This window comes from Henckelia pumila, chromosome 1 (assembly GCF_033568475.1).
Source record: "Henckelia pumila isolate YLH828 chromosome 1, ASM3356847v2, whole genome shotgun sequence".
NCBI lineage: Eukaryota > Viridiplantae > Streptophyta > Magnoliopsida > Lamiales > Gesneriaceae > Henckelia > Henckelia pumila.
The window spans coordinates 117,648,139-117,666,973 of record NC_133120.1 but is presented as its reverse complement, the minus strand read 5'-3'; the positions used below and the strand labels follow the sequence as shown (position 1 = coordinate 117,666,973).

Genomic DNA, 18,835 nt, shown 5'->3' with positions numbered 1-18,835 from the left:
GCACCAGTGTCAATAAGTACAAGAGCAGGTATACCATAAAGCAGAAATGTACCTGCGATGACTTTCTCATTCTCCTCCACTGCCTGATCATGTCTCAGGGCAAACACCTGGCCAGAAGCTCGTGGCCTCAAATGAGAACTCCCAGCAGGCTATCCCTGCGACCTCTGCTGAACGATGGCCTGAGAACCAGATCCTGAACCAGAACCAGAACCGCCTCCCCCAGATAGTGGACAATCCCTCTGGATATGACCAGTCTCTCCATAACGAAAACAAGCTCCAGAAGCTCTACGGCACTTGTCGGATGGATGGTTCTTCCCAAAGTGATCACACTTGTCCTTATTTTCGAAACGGACAACACCAGCAGAGCCAGAGGAAGAATAAGTAGATCCAGACTTCTTGAAAGATTGGGCACGGGACCCCAAAGAACTAGCAGGTCTCGACTGAGAGAAAGACCTGTTTTGCCGAATGCTGTCCTCCGCCTAGTGACAATGGCTCACCAAGCCCTCGTAGGACATGTCGTCGCCGACCGCCACACGCTCGTGGATCTCAGGGTTAAGGCCCTGAAGGAACAGATTATACTTCATTCCAGAGCTGTCAGCAATCTCGGGGCAATAGGATAGCAGATCAAAGAACTTCTGCTGATACTCATCAATAGACATGGCTCCCTGTCGCAGACTCAGTAGCTCGCCCGCCTTCGACTGACGGAGTGCAGGAGAAAAATACAGCTTCTGAAAAGCTGTGCAGAACTCGGCCCAGGTGGCCACTCCTCTCGCCGCAACAAAGGGTGCAGAAGTAAACAAGGGTTTCCATCTTCTGCTCCTCGGTGCATTGAAAAGTCTGAAAAGTCATCTTCATGCGGTCTAACCAGTTCTCCGCATCCTCCGGAGACTCACCTCCAACCAAGGGCTTAGGCCCCATCTGCAAGAATCGACGTACACTGAAACGGTCCTCATCTCGATGACGATGGCGGCATTCCCGACGAGGCTCCCGGTCGGCATCACCCCAACGCCCACCAATACTGCCATGAGAACTCGGGTCATCATGATCTGCCATCTACAAAATTAACCTAACGGTTATCTTATGTAGAATCTAAATCCCAAGAATACTTTGCATGCTCTGATACCATAAATATAGTGACCCTTACCTGGATCACCTACTAAATAGAAACTTAGGCATGCAATTAACTTAATTAAACGGATATCAGAATAAAACTGCGGAAACCATAAACATAATACAATCCCAAGGCAAGGAATCTGTAAATACCCAAATATTATACAACCATATCGAACAGCTGTATTAATCCAAATAACAACAGAATAAAACCTAGGCGAAGCTCCAGCTGACCAACAACTGCCTAGCCCCTCTTGGATCCACCCGCTTCGTCCAATCGCAAACCTGCCCCATGGAATAGGGTGTCCAAAAACACAGAGTACGAGACGTGAGCATAAAATGCTCAGTACAAGAGTATGAGTATACATGCATGCAAAGTGAACTCCCTATAAACTCGAGGTCAAGGATCAGATAACAGAGACAGACCGGGCCCTGGTATGTAGCACGCTGTGTCGCCGCTTCAGGAGGTGGCTCCCATACCATAATACCAGTGGAATTACCAGACCCAAAGCCATGGAAGTCCATCCACTAACAGGATAGGTTACAACCCTACTAATAGACATCTCGAAGGAGATAGCTCAGTATGTAAATGAATGCAGCATAAATCAATGACATATAAACCATTCAGTCACACAATACATGCATACTCAGTCAGGATATCTCGAACAGAACTTTCGTACCTCAAATCAGTGCAAGCTCTACCAACTCTAGGTCCACGCCTATAGTCTGCTCTACACTGCCAAATGATACTACTATCATTATAGTGCTCTAAAAGCCTTAACTAAGGTATTGCATACTCCTAAATATTTATAGAAAGCAAAAGTTATATCTTCGTCCGTCGTTAGCCCTTTGATGTTGAGTGCCTCAAAACTAGGCCACAACTCCGCTACGACGCCTGGATCGCTATGCCACTTCCGGAGTCCCCACGGGACGCCTAGAATTCCTTAGATCTGAGTTAGAAGGCTAAGGAATTGAGAGAGAAGAGAGGAATTGGTGCACTCAAATGTGAGCTCAGCACCCCTTATTTATAGACGACGATCGGAACCACCGTTCCTCGATCGGAATGTCCGATCCCGACATCGGAGCTTCCGATCTCGCTTATCTGCCACGTGTCAAAATCTCACTGGTTGACTTCGGATAGAGGTGATCGGAACTTCCGATCCTGATCGGAGCTTTCGATCCTGCCACACGTCATTCCTGACGTAATTCAATCGGAGCTTCCGATCGCTCCTTCGGAGCTTCAGATCCTGCCTTTGGAGCTTCCGAACCCATTCCAAGTAATTATGATTAATTCCTTAATCATTGATTTTGGTTACGGGCTACTACACTATACTTAACTAAAAGGACATCCTCGATGTACCATACTTACCCAATAGTTTTTGGTAATAGTGTTTTTGGGCAGCAACACTTAACACCTAAAGTCCTTCACCTTAACATTCAATAGCCTAGAACTCAACCCAAACTTAATCGAATTAGTTCCAGCTTGAAAGGACATTTTCCTAACATCCTAGGCTATTCCCAAACCCGTGACCCTAACCAAAACATTATTGTAACCCCATCTTATAACACCCTTCCCGGACAGCCCTGTTACGTAGCAAAATTCTGCTCATGTCCTTCCCACTAGGATCCTCTTTTAGACATTCAACCAAAACTCCTCTAAATTTTCAGCCTATAACCTAACAACTTGACCTCCCCAAGACCCTACTTAAACCACTAAAACTGCCTTTCCCGAGCCTAGAGACTCAAAATGGCAGGCCCTTCCCCTGACCCCCAAGACCGACCCTTGATCCTCGCCCCAAACCAAATGCCTTGCTCGAAGCAGTTCCTGAACTCGAGCCAAAACCCAGCTCGCGAGAGTCCTGCCCCAAGCCAATTCCCAGAAAACCCAGCTTCTACAACATCCGATCAACCGTCCCTCACCTCAAATCGCTAGCCAACTCTCACAACCTAGGTGTTTCCATGTGAGCTAAGTTCTCACCCATAGTAGCCTCTATATCACCATCCAATCAAAAAATAAAGCTCAAACAACGTATACCCCAAGCTCACGACTGAAACTCGAACAGGGGAGGGGCATTCACATCAACAAGGCAAGAAATCCAAGAACCACACTGCAACCCATACAACACATGGGGCATAGTACACATCAATCATGTGCAAAAATGACACAACAAAAATGGGTCTGGAACGATGCATAGAGAAAACAGAGACTTCGAACGGCATGCAAAAAATCAGAAGAATAAACGAGTTGCTAATGATAAATCCAAAATAAACGCAATGCAAGCAAGACACAAGCACACAATCATAATAATCCACTTGGTGGGTCAAGGAAGCCATTTTATTGCCTCGCTACTGAAATCGGAAAAAGGGGAGCTCGGTCATGTGGAAATTCAGCTGGGAAAGGATGATGGAACTCGAGCAGCTCACCTGGAGGGGTGTTTTTGCCGGGAAAATGGCCTGCTGCGGCGACCGAAGGTTCAAGGAGAAGAGGAAGAAAGGATCGATCGCGAGAATGAAATGGAGGAAAAGAAAAACGAGAGGGGGAAATACATATGGGGGGAAATACATATGGGCCAAATACATATGGGGGAAATGCATTGGGCCGGGATTGGGCATGAGGAGAATCTTTAATGGCCGATGAAATTGGGTAAGTGCAAATCCCTATTGGGTCGGTCCACATATTTTTAAGTGTGTAGGTATAAATTATATAAAATGCAGTATTTTATATGGTGCGCGTAAAAGTGTTAGGCCCAGATTTCGCAAATACTCAAATTTGAAAATTCAAGAGTTAAATACTTAAATTCTATTTATCGGGTTTGAAAATGCTAATTTTCAACACTTAGATATTTTGATGCCACATCGATAAATAAAATATTTAAATAATAAACAGAGCGATTAAAATAAAATAATTTAAACAAACTTGACGAACGATTAAAAGTCATTCAAATAAATACACAAGTGGAATAAAACGTTTAAAATGACTCGAACATTTAAAAGTTTTTAATTAGATAAACTAGACATTTAAAATAATTTAAGACAACTAACCGCTAAATTTATGTTATTTAAAATAAATAAATTAGACAATCAAAATATTTAAATAAATAAGCTTAATAATTAAAATCATTTAAATAACTATCCAATAAACTCGAGTAATTTTAAATAAGTAAATGAAATAGTTAATATTATTTAAATGAATGAACTAAATAACTAACATTATTTAAATAAGCATACTTGAATCTTTAAAATCTTTAAAACAAATTAGTAGTATAGTAGAATAATTTAAATGAGTAAACTTACACAATTAAAAAAATTAATTTAATATTAACTAAAATAAAGTCCTTTAAATAAATAATTAATATTTTATTAACACGTAATTCAAATAAAGAATTTTAATCAATTAAACTTTAAAATAATAAATCTTAACATTTATTAAATTTATTGTATGCGATTTAGTAGATTAAAATTTTAGGTTCTACATGTATATCAAACATCTCACAGGAATAATACTTTAAAAGTAAAATCAGCAAACAAACCCAAGTCTTTCAATATAATTAATTAGTTTTTTTTAAAAATGAATATCTTAAAAATAATTATTTAAGTAGGAACATGAGGTGGCTGGTTGGCCAAAAAATAGAATGACAATCTCTCTTCTTCTAATTTATTTATTTATTATTATTATTTTTTTTTTTTTCGTTCGTTTGCATTGTGGAGTAGACATATGGTTGATATAACCTCAACAATGTGCGTGTATATGTATGCTACTATTTTGATTACAAAACTAAATATTCCGATATAATATTTAAATAATAAGAGGCATCATTTAAATTATTTGTAACAAAATTATAATAATCTATTTATCTATGTTATCTTATTATGTTACTATCTTATTAAAGAAAAACATAACTTACTAACCGAATTAAAATTATTTTGGTGAATATCAAGATGAAATATCTAAAATATCCTCAAAAAAAACAAAATTTTTATCTCTATATATTTTATCTCTATATGAATCTCAATCTCAATCTTTATTTTATCTCCTCTCCTCTTCTCGATATAATTTGCATTCCATATCATCCAGGGCTTGGAATCCGTTCTCTTTCTGTGCTTACCAGTTCTTATCTCCTCTTCTCGATATAATTATATCAGCCAGGGCTTGGAATTCTATCGTTGGTAAGGATATATTCTGGATCTGAGCTTTGCTTTATTATTTTTTTACATTGGATCGGTAGCACCAAACACTAGATCTAGTATGTTTTTTTCCCCTACTCGCAAGGGTTATGTAGTTTTTCGAGCTTGCGATCAATTAATTTATGGTTGTGGCGTTGGTGTTCTTGCGTTGATGCATTGATTTTGGTGTCTTGGGGGGTTTTCTGCGAATTTGGTGATTTGGTTCATGTTATTGCTTTTGATATTGGTCTAGTAAGATTGTGGTGGATTTCTGTGGTCTATTGCTTTTGATGTTGGTCTAGTAGGATTGTATCTGTTCGATTGCAGATTCTTTTCTCGTTAAGATGGGTGGTCTATTGCTTTTGATGTTGGTCTAGTAGGATTGTATCTGTTAGATTGCAGATTCGATTCGGTCAATCACCCCTGCACGACCTTTTCTCGATTCGATAAGATGGGTGGATTTCTTGATGTTGTGTTTGATTGCAGAATCTGTCAATCACCCCAACAGAACAAATGGCTGCTGTTAGTTTATGGTTGTGGGTTGATGCATTGATTGGTGTCTTGTAGGATTGTGTTGGGTTTCTTGATGTTGTGTTTGATTGCAGAATCTGTCAATCACCCCAACAGAACAAATGGCTACTGTTAGTTTATGGTTGTGGGTTGATGCATTGATTGGTGTCTTGTAGGATTGTGTTGGGTTTCTTGATATTGTGTTTGATTGCAGAATCTGTCAATCACCCCAACAGAACAAATGGCTGCTGTTAGTTTATGGTTGTGGGTTGATGCATTGATTGGTGTCTTGTAGGATTGTTTTGGGTTTTTTGATGTTGTGTTTGATTGCAAAATCCCCAACAGAACAAAGGACTTCCTTCCTCGTTTGCGATGGCTGCTGCTGCTGCTGTTCTCTTCCTGTTAAGAGAGAGAGAGAGAGATTGGCTGCTGAAAGGCTTCAACACAAGAATGAGGTTGACGAGACTACAACTGAGACAGTCCTGATGAGACAAGATATTAATGATAAAAGGCTGCAAGTTGGTTTTGAATATATTATGTTTAAATCATTCTTTTATTATATTTTATTTTATTTTAATAGATTATGTTTTATTTTAGATTATGGAGCAGCAGAGGAAGAAAATTTTTTTGACTTGGGTATTTGGTATCTTCAGGGAGGAGATTGAATATGCTATACAATTTTGTGGCTTTATGTCATCGGTCATCCTTTTTTGAGAGTTGCAAGATGTATAAGTATGATATATAATGGTTAATAGCGTTTCCGTTTGGAATTTGATGATACAATTTTATTTCATTCTAAATATTATAATTGACGATTTAAGCATTTAGTCATTTTTTTTATTTATTTTAATAATTATAATTGTTAGATATGGATAAGTAACACATAGTTATGAATAATATGTTGTTTTGTATGTTTTTTATTTTGTAGGATTATTGTATTTATTCTCTTAATTATCATTGTCAATTTCACACAATGTCACTTATATGACACTCATCCTCCACTAATACCATGGGTGGAGAGGTATTTGTCATCAAACCTACATCTAATCTCATACCGGGCCATGAGATATCATTGGGTTAACAAAAAAATGAGAAAAACATGAGATGAGTAAAAATTTGTGTCTCATCCCACTTTCATCTCATGTACCAAACGGTACTTTTTTGGTTCAAAATTAAAACATAGTTATCTGTTATATATTGTAAGTTTTTGTAAAAAAAACTAATGCTAACATAAGAAATCTATATCCATATCTATATATATCTATATATATATATAATAACATATATATATATAAAAGAAGAGTTGTTGCCAAAATTAGAAAGTTTCCGCCAAAATGTTTGGTTAAAAAAGGAAATACAAGCTGTAATAATTTTTTTAAATTAAAAATAATTGATTTAATATTAAAAGATATATGCCAAAATAAGGCTTATACACGTTTTTAAGATAATCTTGCCAATTCAACAATACAATTGTTTCCTTATTATCTTTTCAATGCTAAAAGAAATTTTTTATTTTTTCATGTATTGACATATATATATATATATATATATATATATATGGAGTTGATATTTACACTCCATTTTGTGTTATTTGCACTCCACTTGTGAGTAAATTGGACACATTTTTTACACATGAAGTGGAGTGTAGATAACACAAAATGGAGTGTAAATATAAACTCCCATATATATATATATATATAAACAGAAAAATATACTTAAAAAAAAGAAAAGTACAATTTTTCCGCATAAAATTTCATTCAAAAAATAGTAAATGCATAAATACAAATAAAGATAATATTAAATTTAAAATTATAGATAAAGATAATATTGAAAAAAAAAATGATATTACAAGTGACAGACATTTTTATCTAAAGATTTTAAAATACAGATAACATTACGATTAAATTTAAACAAAATTTAAAATAGTTTTTTCATAATGAAAAAAATTAAATTTTTTATTTAAAATATAGATTAAAACACGGTTGAATTTAAACAAAAATTAAAATAGTATTTTTCATTATCAAACAAAATTTAGTTTTTGGTTAATAAGACGGTTGTTTAGCATATATACATATAAAAAATGATATTATGAATCATAGACTATTGAATTTAAAATTTTTAAATGATAGATAAAAATACAATTAACTTTTAAAAAATTTTAAAATAGTATTTTTCGTGATCAAACAAAATTTAATTTTTGTTTTTAATATGATGGTTGTTTTGCTTATATGTAGATATACATATGGGCAGCACATATTCAAAAACAAAGATGATATTATGTGTGATATTGTAAAATTTTTAGATTAAATAGTTTATATAAAAATACGATTGTAGTTAAAAAAAATTTAAATAGTATTTTTCGTAATCAAACAAATTTTATTTTTTATTTTTAATAGAGTGGTTGTTTTGACCATGTATATATATATATACGCAACAAATATAAAAAAAATGATATTATGTGGGATAAACAATTTATGAAATTTTTTTATAATCTATCTATACAAAAGCATACAAATCTGTTAAAAATAGAAACTAAAGTCTGCTCAAAATTTCTTTCTAAAGATAGTAGAGACATTATTATTTCATTTAAAAATACAAATAAAGATAAGGTTGAATTTAAAATTACATATTATGACAATACTTATTTTTTAAAAAAAATAAAATGATATTATTAGTGATAGACTATTTAATCTAAAAAATTTAAAATATATATATAAATACGATAAAATTTAAAATTTTAAACAAAATTTAAAATAGTATTTTTATTTATCAAAAAAATTTTAATTTTTTCTTTCAATAAAGTGGCTGTTTTGATGCATATAGATCTACGTAGCAGATATTTTAAAAAATAGATGATATTATTAGTGATAAGACTATTTTATATAAATATTTTAAAATATAGATAAAAATATGATTGAATTTAAAAAAAAGTAAAAATAATTTTTTTTGTGACTTTTAATAGGTGCGTTGTTTTGCTAGCAGAGATTCAAAAAAGACAATATTACAAGTGATAGACTATTTAATCTAATTACAGAAAAAAAAATATAATTGCGTTTAAACAAAATTTAAAATAATCTTTTTCATGATCAAACAAATTTCAATTTTTACTTTCAATAAGGTGGATATTTTGATATAATTACATTGTAATGATTAAATTATAAATTTGATAAAATAATATTTTACTATTTTTTTATTATAATAATATAAGAACATTTTATACTATTGTATCATCTTATCAAATTTTTACGTGATATATATTATATTAGCATTTTTTTATATTTTATTTTTCTATCTTGGTATTTAAAGTTTAAAAACTAAAAAAAATTCATTTTAACATATAAGTGATGAACTATTTAATCTAAAAATTTTATAATATAAAAATACGATTATATTTAAACAAAATTTATTTTTTATTTTTAATATAGTTGTTGTTTTGACTATATATATATAGAGTTCTTTTATGATGCTCAACACTATATGCCCACTTCATACCCACCATGTACAATAGATGAGTTGACCAATACAAATCTATTAAAAATAGAAACTAACGTCTGCTCAAAATTTATTTCCAAAAATAGTAGAGACATTATCATTTAATTTTAAAATACAAATAAAAATATGATCGAATTTAAAATTATAAATTATGATAATACTGATTTTTTTTATATAAAAATATGATAATATTAGTAATAGACTATTTAATCTAAAAATTTTAAAATATAGATAAAAATATGATTAAATTTAAACAAATTTTAAAATAGTATTTTTATTTACCAAAAAAAATATTAATTTTTACTTGAAATAAAGTGGTTGTTTTAATGCATATATAGATCTACGTAGAAGATATTTTATAAAAATAGTTGATATTATTTCGAGTTTGTTCCATTTTGTTTGAAAACCAAACTCGATTTAATTCATCGGTACTCAATATTTCAAAAACCGAACTATTGTATTTCAAAATATTTAAAAGTAGTATTAACCCCCTGTACACACCGTTTTCGATCCTAACATATATATACTTTAAATTTCTAATTATTATGTTTTAAGTAGGTGTACATAAATATTTTAAATATGGGAAAGATGAATTTCTTTTGATTGATTTGGTAAATAGGGAGGGAAATAAATGGGTAGAATACTAAGATTTTGCTTGCTAGAAAATAGAAAATAAAAATATTCATAAAATAAAATTTTTTATTAAATCAATCAAAGATACATGTGTCAACCATTTAATATATGTAGCATAGAGTGATGTGCAGCAGATGAATCTTGACCAAAATGTTTCCCCCATAATATACTTTTCTTGCAATACCATTATTTTTTTAATGAAATAAAATAAAATGCAATAAAAGAAAATATAAAATATTAAATTCTAAAATTATTTTAATCTTGTTATAATATAGTTGACACGAAAATTTATTTTATATGAACAAATATTTTACATCCAAATATAATTTTGGGATAGTGCTAAAATTATTGGTACATTAGAAATACAATAAAATAAATAGTCGATCTATAAAAGACTCGTCCACATGATAAGTATGTGAATGTTTGGATATAATTGTTGTAAGATAAAATTTTTAAAGTTCGAAGAGATATTAGCATTTTGATTTTGCATAGGGGATGTTGACGCACGGGAGGGTCGGATGATCTTATCCCTAAGTAATAATATATCTAAATCATGTATGGAAACACCCTTACATGTAGTTTAATTAATTAAATTAGAAAAAAGAAATTTTGGGATATTATTATAATTATTTATAGAAAATTTTTCAAAAATTTTTGCCATAACCTATCTGTAAATACTCAAATCCGACCCGTCTCAAATCAGCATTTCAAAATAAAATAAACTCCCCAAAGAAAAAAAAAACAAAACATGATAAGCCGTCAAGTATCAATCGCAGAGAAGCACACCCTGCTAACAACTAGTGGTTAAATAAATGTGAACTATTCATTATTACAAATATCTCAAATGCGAAAAAATAAAGCAAGCAACGGTCATTGGGTGTGCCCCGCCAGATGCTATCAATCCTGGAGGTCCTGCCCCTCAGTCCCATGCATGGAAATCATCCTCACCTGCACCAAGCAGATGCAGTGAGTCTAAAGATTCAACAAGAATATGTGGTGAAATAACGAATAATAAATATACATGCACACATAATTAAAATAGCTTATACTAAAAATACATTTTATTTCCTTAACCGAACCTCTAGCAAAGAGAGTATCTTGAAAATATCACATGCAAGACTGAATCTAACTGAAACTGAACTTGAACTTGAACTGTAAATGAATAGCAAGACTGAACATGTGGACAGAAAAGACTGAACTGAAAACTAATAAACTGAACTGTGAACTGATAAACTGAACCGTAAACAGATAAACTGAACTGTAAACTGATAAATTGAACTATGAACTGATAAACGGAACTTTAAACAGTTAAACAAATTGATAAACTGAACTGCAAACAGTTAAATTGAACTGTAAACTGATAAACTGAATTGTGAACTGTTAAACTGAAATGTAAACTGATAAACTGAACTGTGAACTTAGATCCTTGATTGTAACCCTTTGTTTTAATCGATCAATGGCTGCAGTATACTATGCCGGCAAGACGACGAGATCTCTCCCGACGCGACATTGCCCTTTATAACTGGTTTGGTAGGGGTTCCGATATTTTTCCCGGCCACACACTACCCGTCGTTTTGGTAGGGGTTCCGAGATATCTCCCGTCTGCGCTCTACCCGTCAGTTTGGCAAGTGAGTCAAGACATCCCTCAAACGACATTGCTCGTCTGGTCACAATCAAGTCTCCTTGTTCAAAATATTTTTTTTTCTTGACTCGACTCAAAGACTTAGACTGAATGTATGAAAATGGCTTTCTTTCAAAATGATTACTCGATTACTCGACTCACAAATAGATGATGAAAGATGGTTGACAAGGATGGTGATTTAGGTGGCAAACCATAGCTAAGAATCCAGATTTTACTTTTAGGCACTTAGAATGTATCCCGAGTAATCCACTTTCAAAGCTTATAACTCACTCAACCCTTGAACAAAACGGCTTTCCCAAGAAGACACGGTTCCCATGCACTCTATACTTAACTAAAAGGACATCCTCGATGTACCATACTTACCCAATAGTTTTTGGTAATAGTGTTTCTGGGCAGCAACACTTAACACCTAAAGTCCTTCACCTTAACATTCAATAGCCTAGAACTCAACCCAAACTTAATCGAATTAGTTCCCGCTTGAAACGACATTTTACTAGCATCCTAGGCTATTCCCAAACCCGTGACCCTAACCAAAACATTATTGTAACCCCATCTTATAACACCCTTCCCGGACAGCCCTGTTACGTAGCAAAATTCTGCTCATGTCCTTCCCACTAGGATCCTCTTTTAGACCTTCAACCAAAACTCCTCTAAATTTCCAGCCTATAACCTAACAACTTGACCTCCCCAAGACCCTACTTAAACCACTAAAACTGCCTTTCCCGAGCCTAGAGACTCAAAATGGCAGGCCCTGCCCCTGACCCTCCAAGACCGACCCTTGATCCTCACCCCAAACCAAATGCCTTGCTCGAAGCAGTCCCTGAACTCGAGCCAAAACCCAGCTCGCGAGAGTCCTGCCCCATGCCAATTCCCAGAAAACCCAGCTTCTACAACATCCAATCATCTGCCCCTCACCTCAAATCGCTAGCCAACTCTCACAACCTAGGTGTTACCATGTGAGCTAAGTTCTCACCCATGGTAGCCCCTATATCACCATCCAATCAAACAATAAAGCTCAAACAACATATACCCCAAGCTCACTACTGAAACTCGAACAGGGGAGGGGCATTCACATCAACAAGGCAAGAAATCCAAGAACCACACTACAACCCATACAACACATGGGGCATAATACACATCAATCATGTGCAAAAACGACACAACAAAAATGGGCCTGGAACGATGCATAGAGAAAACAGAGACTTCAACGGCACGCAAAAAATCAGAAGAATAAACGAGTTGCTAATGATAAATCCAAAATAAACGCAATGCAAGCAAGACACAAGCACACAATCATAATAATCCACTTGGTGGGTCAAGGAAGCCATTTTATTGCCTCGCTACTAAAATCAAATAAAGGGAAGCTCGGTCGTGTGGAAATTCAGCTGGGAAAGGATGATGGAACTCGAACAGCTCACCTGGAGGGGTGTTTTTGCCGAGAAAATGGCCTGCTGCGGCGACCGAAGGTTCAAGGAGAAGAGGAAGAAAGGATCGATCGCGAGAATTAAATGGAGGAAAAGAAAAACGAGAGGGGGAAATACATATGGGGGGAAATACATATGGGCCAAATACATATGGGGGGAAATGCATATGGGCCGGGATTGGGCATGAGGAGAATCTTTAATGGCCGATGAAATTGGGTAAGTGCAAATCCCTATTGGGTCGGTCCACATATTTTTAAGTGTGTAGGTATAAATTATATAAAATGCAGTATTTTATATGGTGCGCGTAAAAGTGTTAGGCCCAGATTTCACAAATACTCAAATTTGAAAATTTAAGAGTTAAATACTTAAATTCTATTTATCGGGTTTGAAAATGCTAATTTTCAATACTTAGATATTTTGATGCCACATCGATAAATAAAATATTTAAATAATAAACAGAGCGATTAAAATAAAATAATTTAAACAAACTTGACGAACGATTAAAAGTCATTCAAATAAATACACAAGTGGAATAAAACGTTTAAAATGACTCGAACATTTAAAAGTTTTTAATTAGATAAACTAGACATTTAAAATAATTTAAGGCAACTAACCGCTAAATTTATGTTATTTAAAATAAATAAATTAGACAATCGAAATATTTAAATAAATAATCTAAATAATTAAAATCATTTAAATAACTATCCAATAAATTCGAGTAATTTTAAATAAGTAAATGAAATAGTTAATATTATTTAAATGAATGAACTAAATAACTAACATTATTTAAATAAGCATACTTGAATCTTTAAAATTTTTAAAACAAATTAGTAGTATAGTAGAATAATTTAAATGAGTAAACTTACACAATTAAAAAAATTAATTTAATAGTAAGTAAAATAAAGCCCTTTAAATAAATAATTAATATTTTATTAACACGTAATTCAAATAAAGAATTTTAATCAATTAAATTTTAAAATAATAAATTTTAACATTTATTAAATTTATTGTATGCGATTTAGTAGATTAAAATTTTAGGTTCTACGTGTATATCAAACATGTCACAGGAATAATAATTTAAAAGTAAAATCAGCAAACAAACCCAAGTCTTTCAATATAATTAATTAGTTTTTTTAAAAATTAATATCTTAAAAATAATTATTTAAGTAGGAACATGAGGTGGCTGGTTGGCCAAAAAATAGAATGACAATCTCTCTTCTTCTAATTTATTTATTTATTATTATTATTTATTTATTTTTTCGTTCGTTTGCATTGTGGAGTAGACATATGGTTGATATAACCTCAACAATGTGCGTGTATATGTATGCTACTATTTTGATTACAAAACTAAATATTCCGATATAATATTTAAATAATAAGAGGCATCATTTAAATTATTTGTAACAAAAATATAATAATCAATTTATCTATGGTCATCGGACGAGACCAGTTCAGCACTGCCTCTATCTTACTTGGATCAACAGATATTCCTTCACTGGAAATTACATGACCGTGAAACACTACCTGATCAAGCCAGAATTCACACTTGCTCAATTTCGCATATAGCCTCTTATCTCGTAACGTCTCTAAAACAATTCTCAGATGTTGTGCATGCTCATCCTTGTCATGAGAATAGACAAGAATATCATCAATGAAGACAATGACAAATCTATCCAGATATTCTCGAAATACTTGATTCATCAGATTCATAAAGACTGTCGGTGCATTCGTCAAACCGAATGGCATCACCAGAAATTCATAATGCCCGTATCTGGTCCTGAAAGCAGTCGTAGAAATATCTGAGTCTCGTACCCGCATCTGGTGGTATCCAGATCTCAGATCTATCTTCGAGTAAATAGAAGAATCCTGTAATTGATCGAACAGATCATCAATCCACGGCAAAGGATACTTATTCTTGATGGTGACACGATTTAACTGCCTATAGTCAATACATAATCGCATCGATCCATCCTTCTTCTTGACAAATAAAATAGGTGCTCCCCACGGAGAAACACTCGGACGAATATATCCCTTATCAAGCAGATCCTGCAACTGCTGTTTCAATTCCCTTATCTCTGACGGTGCTAGACGATAAGGTGCTCGGGATATAGGCGTCGTTCCTGGTACTATATCAATACCAAATTCAACCTCTCGAGCCGGTGGAAAACCAGGAATCTCATCAGGGAATACATCAGGAAACTCGCTGGCAACCGATAGCTGATCAATACCCGGACTAATCATGGACATATCAACTGCATAAATGAGGTAGCCCTCCCTACCTGACTCCAAGACATGACATGCCTTTAGAGCCGATACAAGTGGCATTGGAGGTCGCGCACCCTCACCATAAAAGTACCAGCTATCACCCTCATCCGGATGAAACTGTGCCAGACGTTGATAACAATCCACAGTAGCGTGATACAAAGTCAGCATATCTATTCCCAAAATATAATCAAAATATGTCATCGCTAATATCATCAAATTAGCCGATAACAGTGCCAGACGTTGATAACAATCCATAAAAGGCGGTTCTAGACGCTTAGTTACTACCTCCTGCTCCAGCGGAGTAGATACAACTAAATCCATATCTAATGATACATAAGGTAATCTATGTCTCTTAACAAAGCGACAAGAAATAAAGGAATGCGATGCTCCAGTATCAATTAAGACAAATGTAGGAATACCACATAACAAAAAGGTACCTGCCAACATGCGATCGCTTCCCTCAGTAGCCTGCTCCTGAGACAGAGCAAACACCTGCCCTTGAATCTGTGGACAGTAACCAGAAGAATTCTGTGGTGCTAACTATTGACGTGGAAAAGTAGAAGCCTGAGATCCAACCTGTGATCCCGATCTACCAGCAGAACCCATGGGCTGAGGACAATCTCTCCGCAGATGTCCCTGCTCACCATAAATATAACAAGCACCAATAGCCTTCCTACATGAAGCTGCAGGATGCTTCCCACCACAGTGACTGCAAAACTCCTCCTTCTTCTTCTTCTTCCCAAAGCGGAATGTACCTCGTGAGCCACGAGAACCAGACGAAGTAGTAGTAGGAGTAGAAGATGACATATGACTAGATTGCACAACATATTGAGCCCTAGGCCCAAGAGATCCACTAGGTTGTTCTGGCATCATCAACAGTGCCCGCCTATTGCTGTTCTCCACTTGACGGCAACGGTTCACCAAAGTCTCATAAGATGTCGGATTATCACATACGATAACTTGTGAGTAGATATCTTGATTCAGGCCTTGCAAAAGATATCATACTTGGATGCATCATTGTCATTGATATGAGGACTAAAAGGTAGCAGATCAAGAAATCGTTGCTGATATTGATCAATAGTAATTGATCCTTGCCTCAGAGTCAGCAACTCCATAGATCGTGCCTGTCGAACTGCTGGAGGAAAATACTGTTTCTGGAACTGCAGACAGAAATCCCCCCAAGTCACCTGTCCTTTCTCCATATGTGCTTGAGTAGTTTTGGCATCCCACCATAAGCGTGCTCGATCCTCTAGAAAGAATTCTAGAACTTCCAGTTTCTGCTTCTCAGTGCAATCGAAAGCTCGAAACGCACTCTCGAGTTTAGACATCCAACCTCTTGCCTGTTCAGGATTCTCGCCTCCCACCAAGGGTTTCGGTCCTTCTTGCATGAACTTATTGATAGAGTAACGACGTATACCCTCATGAGGACGATATCGATCATCATGATGGCGATGATGACGACGATGACCACCTCCCTGGCCAACACTACCGTGACTCTCGTCAGCCATATTCTGAAAAGAATTGCACATTAAAATCCCAAATGCGCAAGAATTACTCAAGACTAAACTAAATCCCAAGTAGTAATTCCCAAAATCTATGCATGCTCTGATACCAAAAATGTAGTGATCCTGTATGGAATCATCTACTAACTGGCAAATAATAGCATGCATTAAACTTAATACATCAAAATACTTAACAGAGTAAAACGTGCGGAAACATAATCCATAAATTACATATCAGCTTAATATAATATATCCAGGCTTAATACTGTAGTGATATAACCATATCGAAAAACTTAAAAATAAACATTATACAACTATATCAAATCCTGCTGTATAATTAACTCCTCAAGGCTCCTGCTCCCTAGTCCTGCCTTGAACTACCAGCTCCGTCCATCTTGCGACCTACCCCGTGGAATAGAGTGTCCAAGATAACAACTAGGACGTGAGCGCTAATGCCCAGTACATAAACATGAGTAAACATATGTATATAATGCATGCAACATGATGACTGGTAAAAGGTCATCTGAAAAGTCATGCTCAGTACCGGTGCCACATGAGTGCTGCCACCGCACGGATCAACCTTTGGGTGCAACCACACTCGTCTAGTACACCAGAGTAGTCAGACATACATGTCTCCGCCATCGTGGTACTCTCAATGATAGACTATCGAGTATAGAGCTGAGCGGCTCTATAATCAGGTATAACAAGGTATAGGCTCAACGTGTATATGCACATGACATATGAATATGGAAAACGGTAAATCATATATCATGCCATATAATAATGCCAAATAAATGCAACATATAAACATGTATACTCGCTGGCAATCTCAGTCAATGTGTACGTACCTCTAGGCTAGTTCAAGTATAGTAGATCCTAGGTTCCAAGCCTATATTCAAAAGTTCACCGTATCACTACACAAGTTCTATAAGTCTTAACTAAGCTAATAAGTACTCCCAAAACTTAAATAGATTCCCGGACCATACCTTCGTCCGTAGATAGCCCTTTGGAGTCGCTGGTCTCGGATGACTATAACCACACTCTGGTTATTCCAGAACCTCGATTATAACCGATAGGGCCCTCAAGTGTATAATTCACACTATATAACTGGAGAAGGAAACTCGGAAATTTGTAATTCAAATTGAAATCGAATGAGTCCTATTTATAGGAAAATTTCTGGTCGAGTTCGGGCCCTCCGAACTGGGGTTCAGATCATTCGTTCCAGCTCAATGCATGCATGCAAGCCACGTCGGGTTCGAAGCCTCCGAACTCAGGTTCGGATCGTCCGAACTTCTCTTCGTCCGACATTTGTCAAAATCCATGGCTGATTAATCCTGCTTGCATGGCATGAGGGAGTTCGGGCCGTCCGATCCTTAGTTCGGATCGTTCGAACTTGCCTTAACTCCGAAGTCAACAAGCCATCTTCGGAGCCCCTGAGTTGCTAAGTTCGGTCCGTCCGAAGTTCTCTTCGGACCATCCGAACTGGCTCAGAAAAATGAAAATCCAATTCTTGATTCTGATGTCCGATTAAACCCCAGAATTGGTTAATCACCAACCCTTAATCATGTTTAACATATTATTATCTTAAAATGGAATCTGGGTTACTACATTTCTTGAACCGCTCCCAGTACTCATGTAGTGATTCCCTCGAGTATTGTTTGATTCCATAGATTTCCTTCCGGATGTTCGCAGCTCTAGATGCTGGGAAGTATTTCTCCAGAAAGATCCTTTTCATCTCTGTCCACGTTGTGATAGAACCAGAGGGCAAGTAATATAGCCAATCCGTAGCAGCACTCTTCAAAGAGAAAGGAAAAGCTCTCAGCTGAATCTGCTCCTCTGTCACTCCATGGGGCTTCATACTCGTACAAACCACATGGAATTCCATCACGTGTTTATTCGGGTCCTCACCTGCAAGACCATGAAAGGAGGGTAATAAGTGAATTAATCCAGACTTAAGCTCAAAAGTAGCATTATTTTCTAGTGTAGGAAAAGTAATGCATAAAGGTTGTTGATTGGGATCAGGAGTGCCCAATTGTCTAAGATTCAGGTTTGCATTAGCAGCCATCTCTTCTTCTGGAAAAGTAGCTCGAGCA

General features: G+C 35.3%; 2 long non-coding RNA genes across 2 annotated transcripts; one reads left to right on the top strand and one right to left on the bottom strand.

Annotated features, from left to right (window-relative positions):
- The first annotated feature begins 5,140 nt into the window (after positions 1 to 5,140).
- Positions 5,141 to 6,421, top strand: LOC140876401 (uncharacterized). Its single transcript, XR_012148782.1, has 3 exons — positions 5,141 to 5,277; positions 6,130 to 6,302; positions 6,382 to 6,421. It is a non-coding gene; the product is annotated as an uncharacterized lncRNA (long non-coding RNA).
- A 4,252-nt stretch (positions 6,422 to 10,673) lies between these two features.
- LOC140876376 (uncharacterized) lies at positions 10,674 to 13,090 on the bottom strand. The gene is made up of 2 exons (XR_012148771.1): positions 12,970 to 13,090; positions 10,674 to 10,857 (listed from the first exon to the last, which is right to left on the bottom strand). It is a non-coding gene; the product is annotated as an uncharacterized lncRNA (long non-coding RNA).
- Positions 13,091 to 18,835: the final 5,745 nt, after the last annotated feature.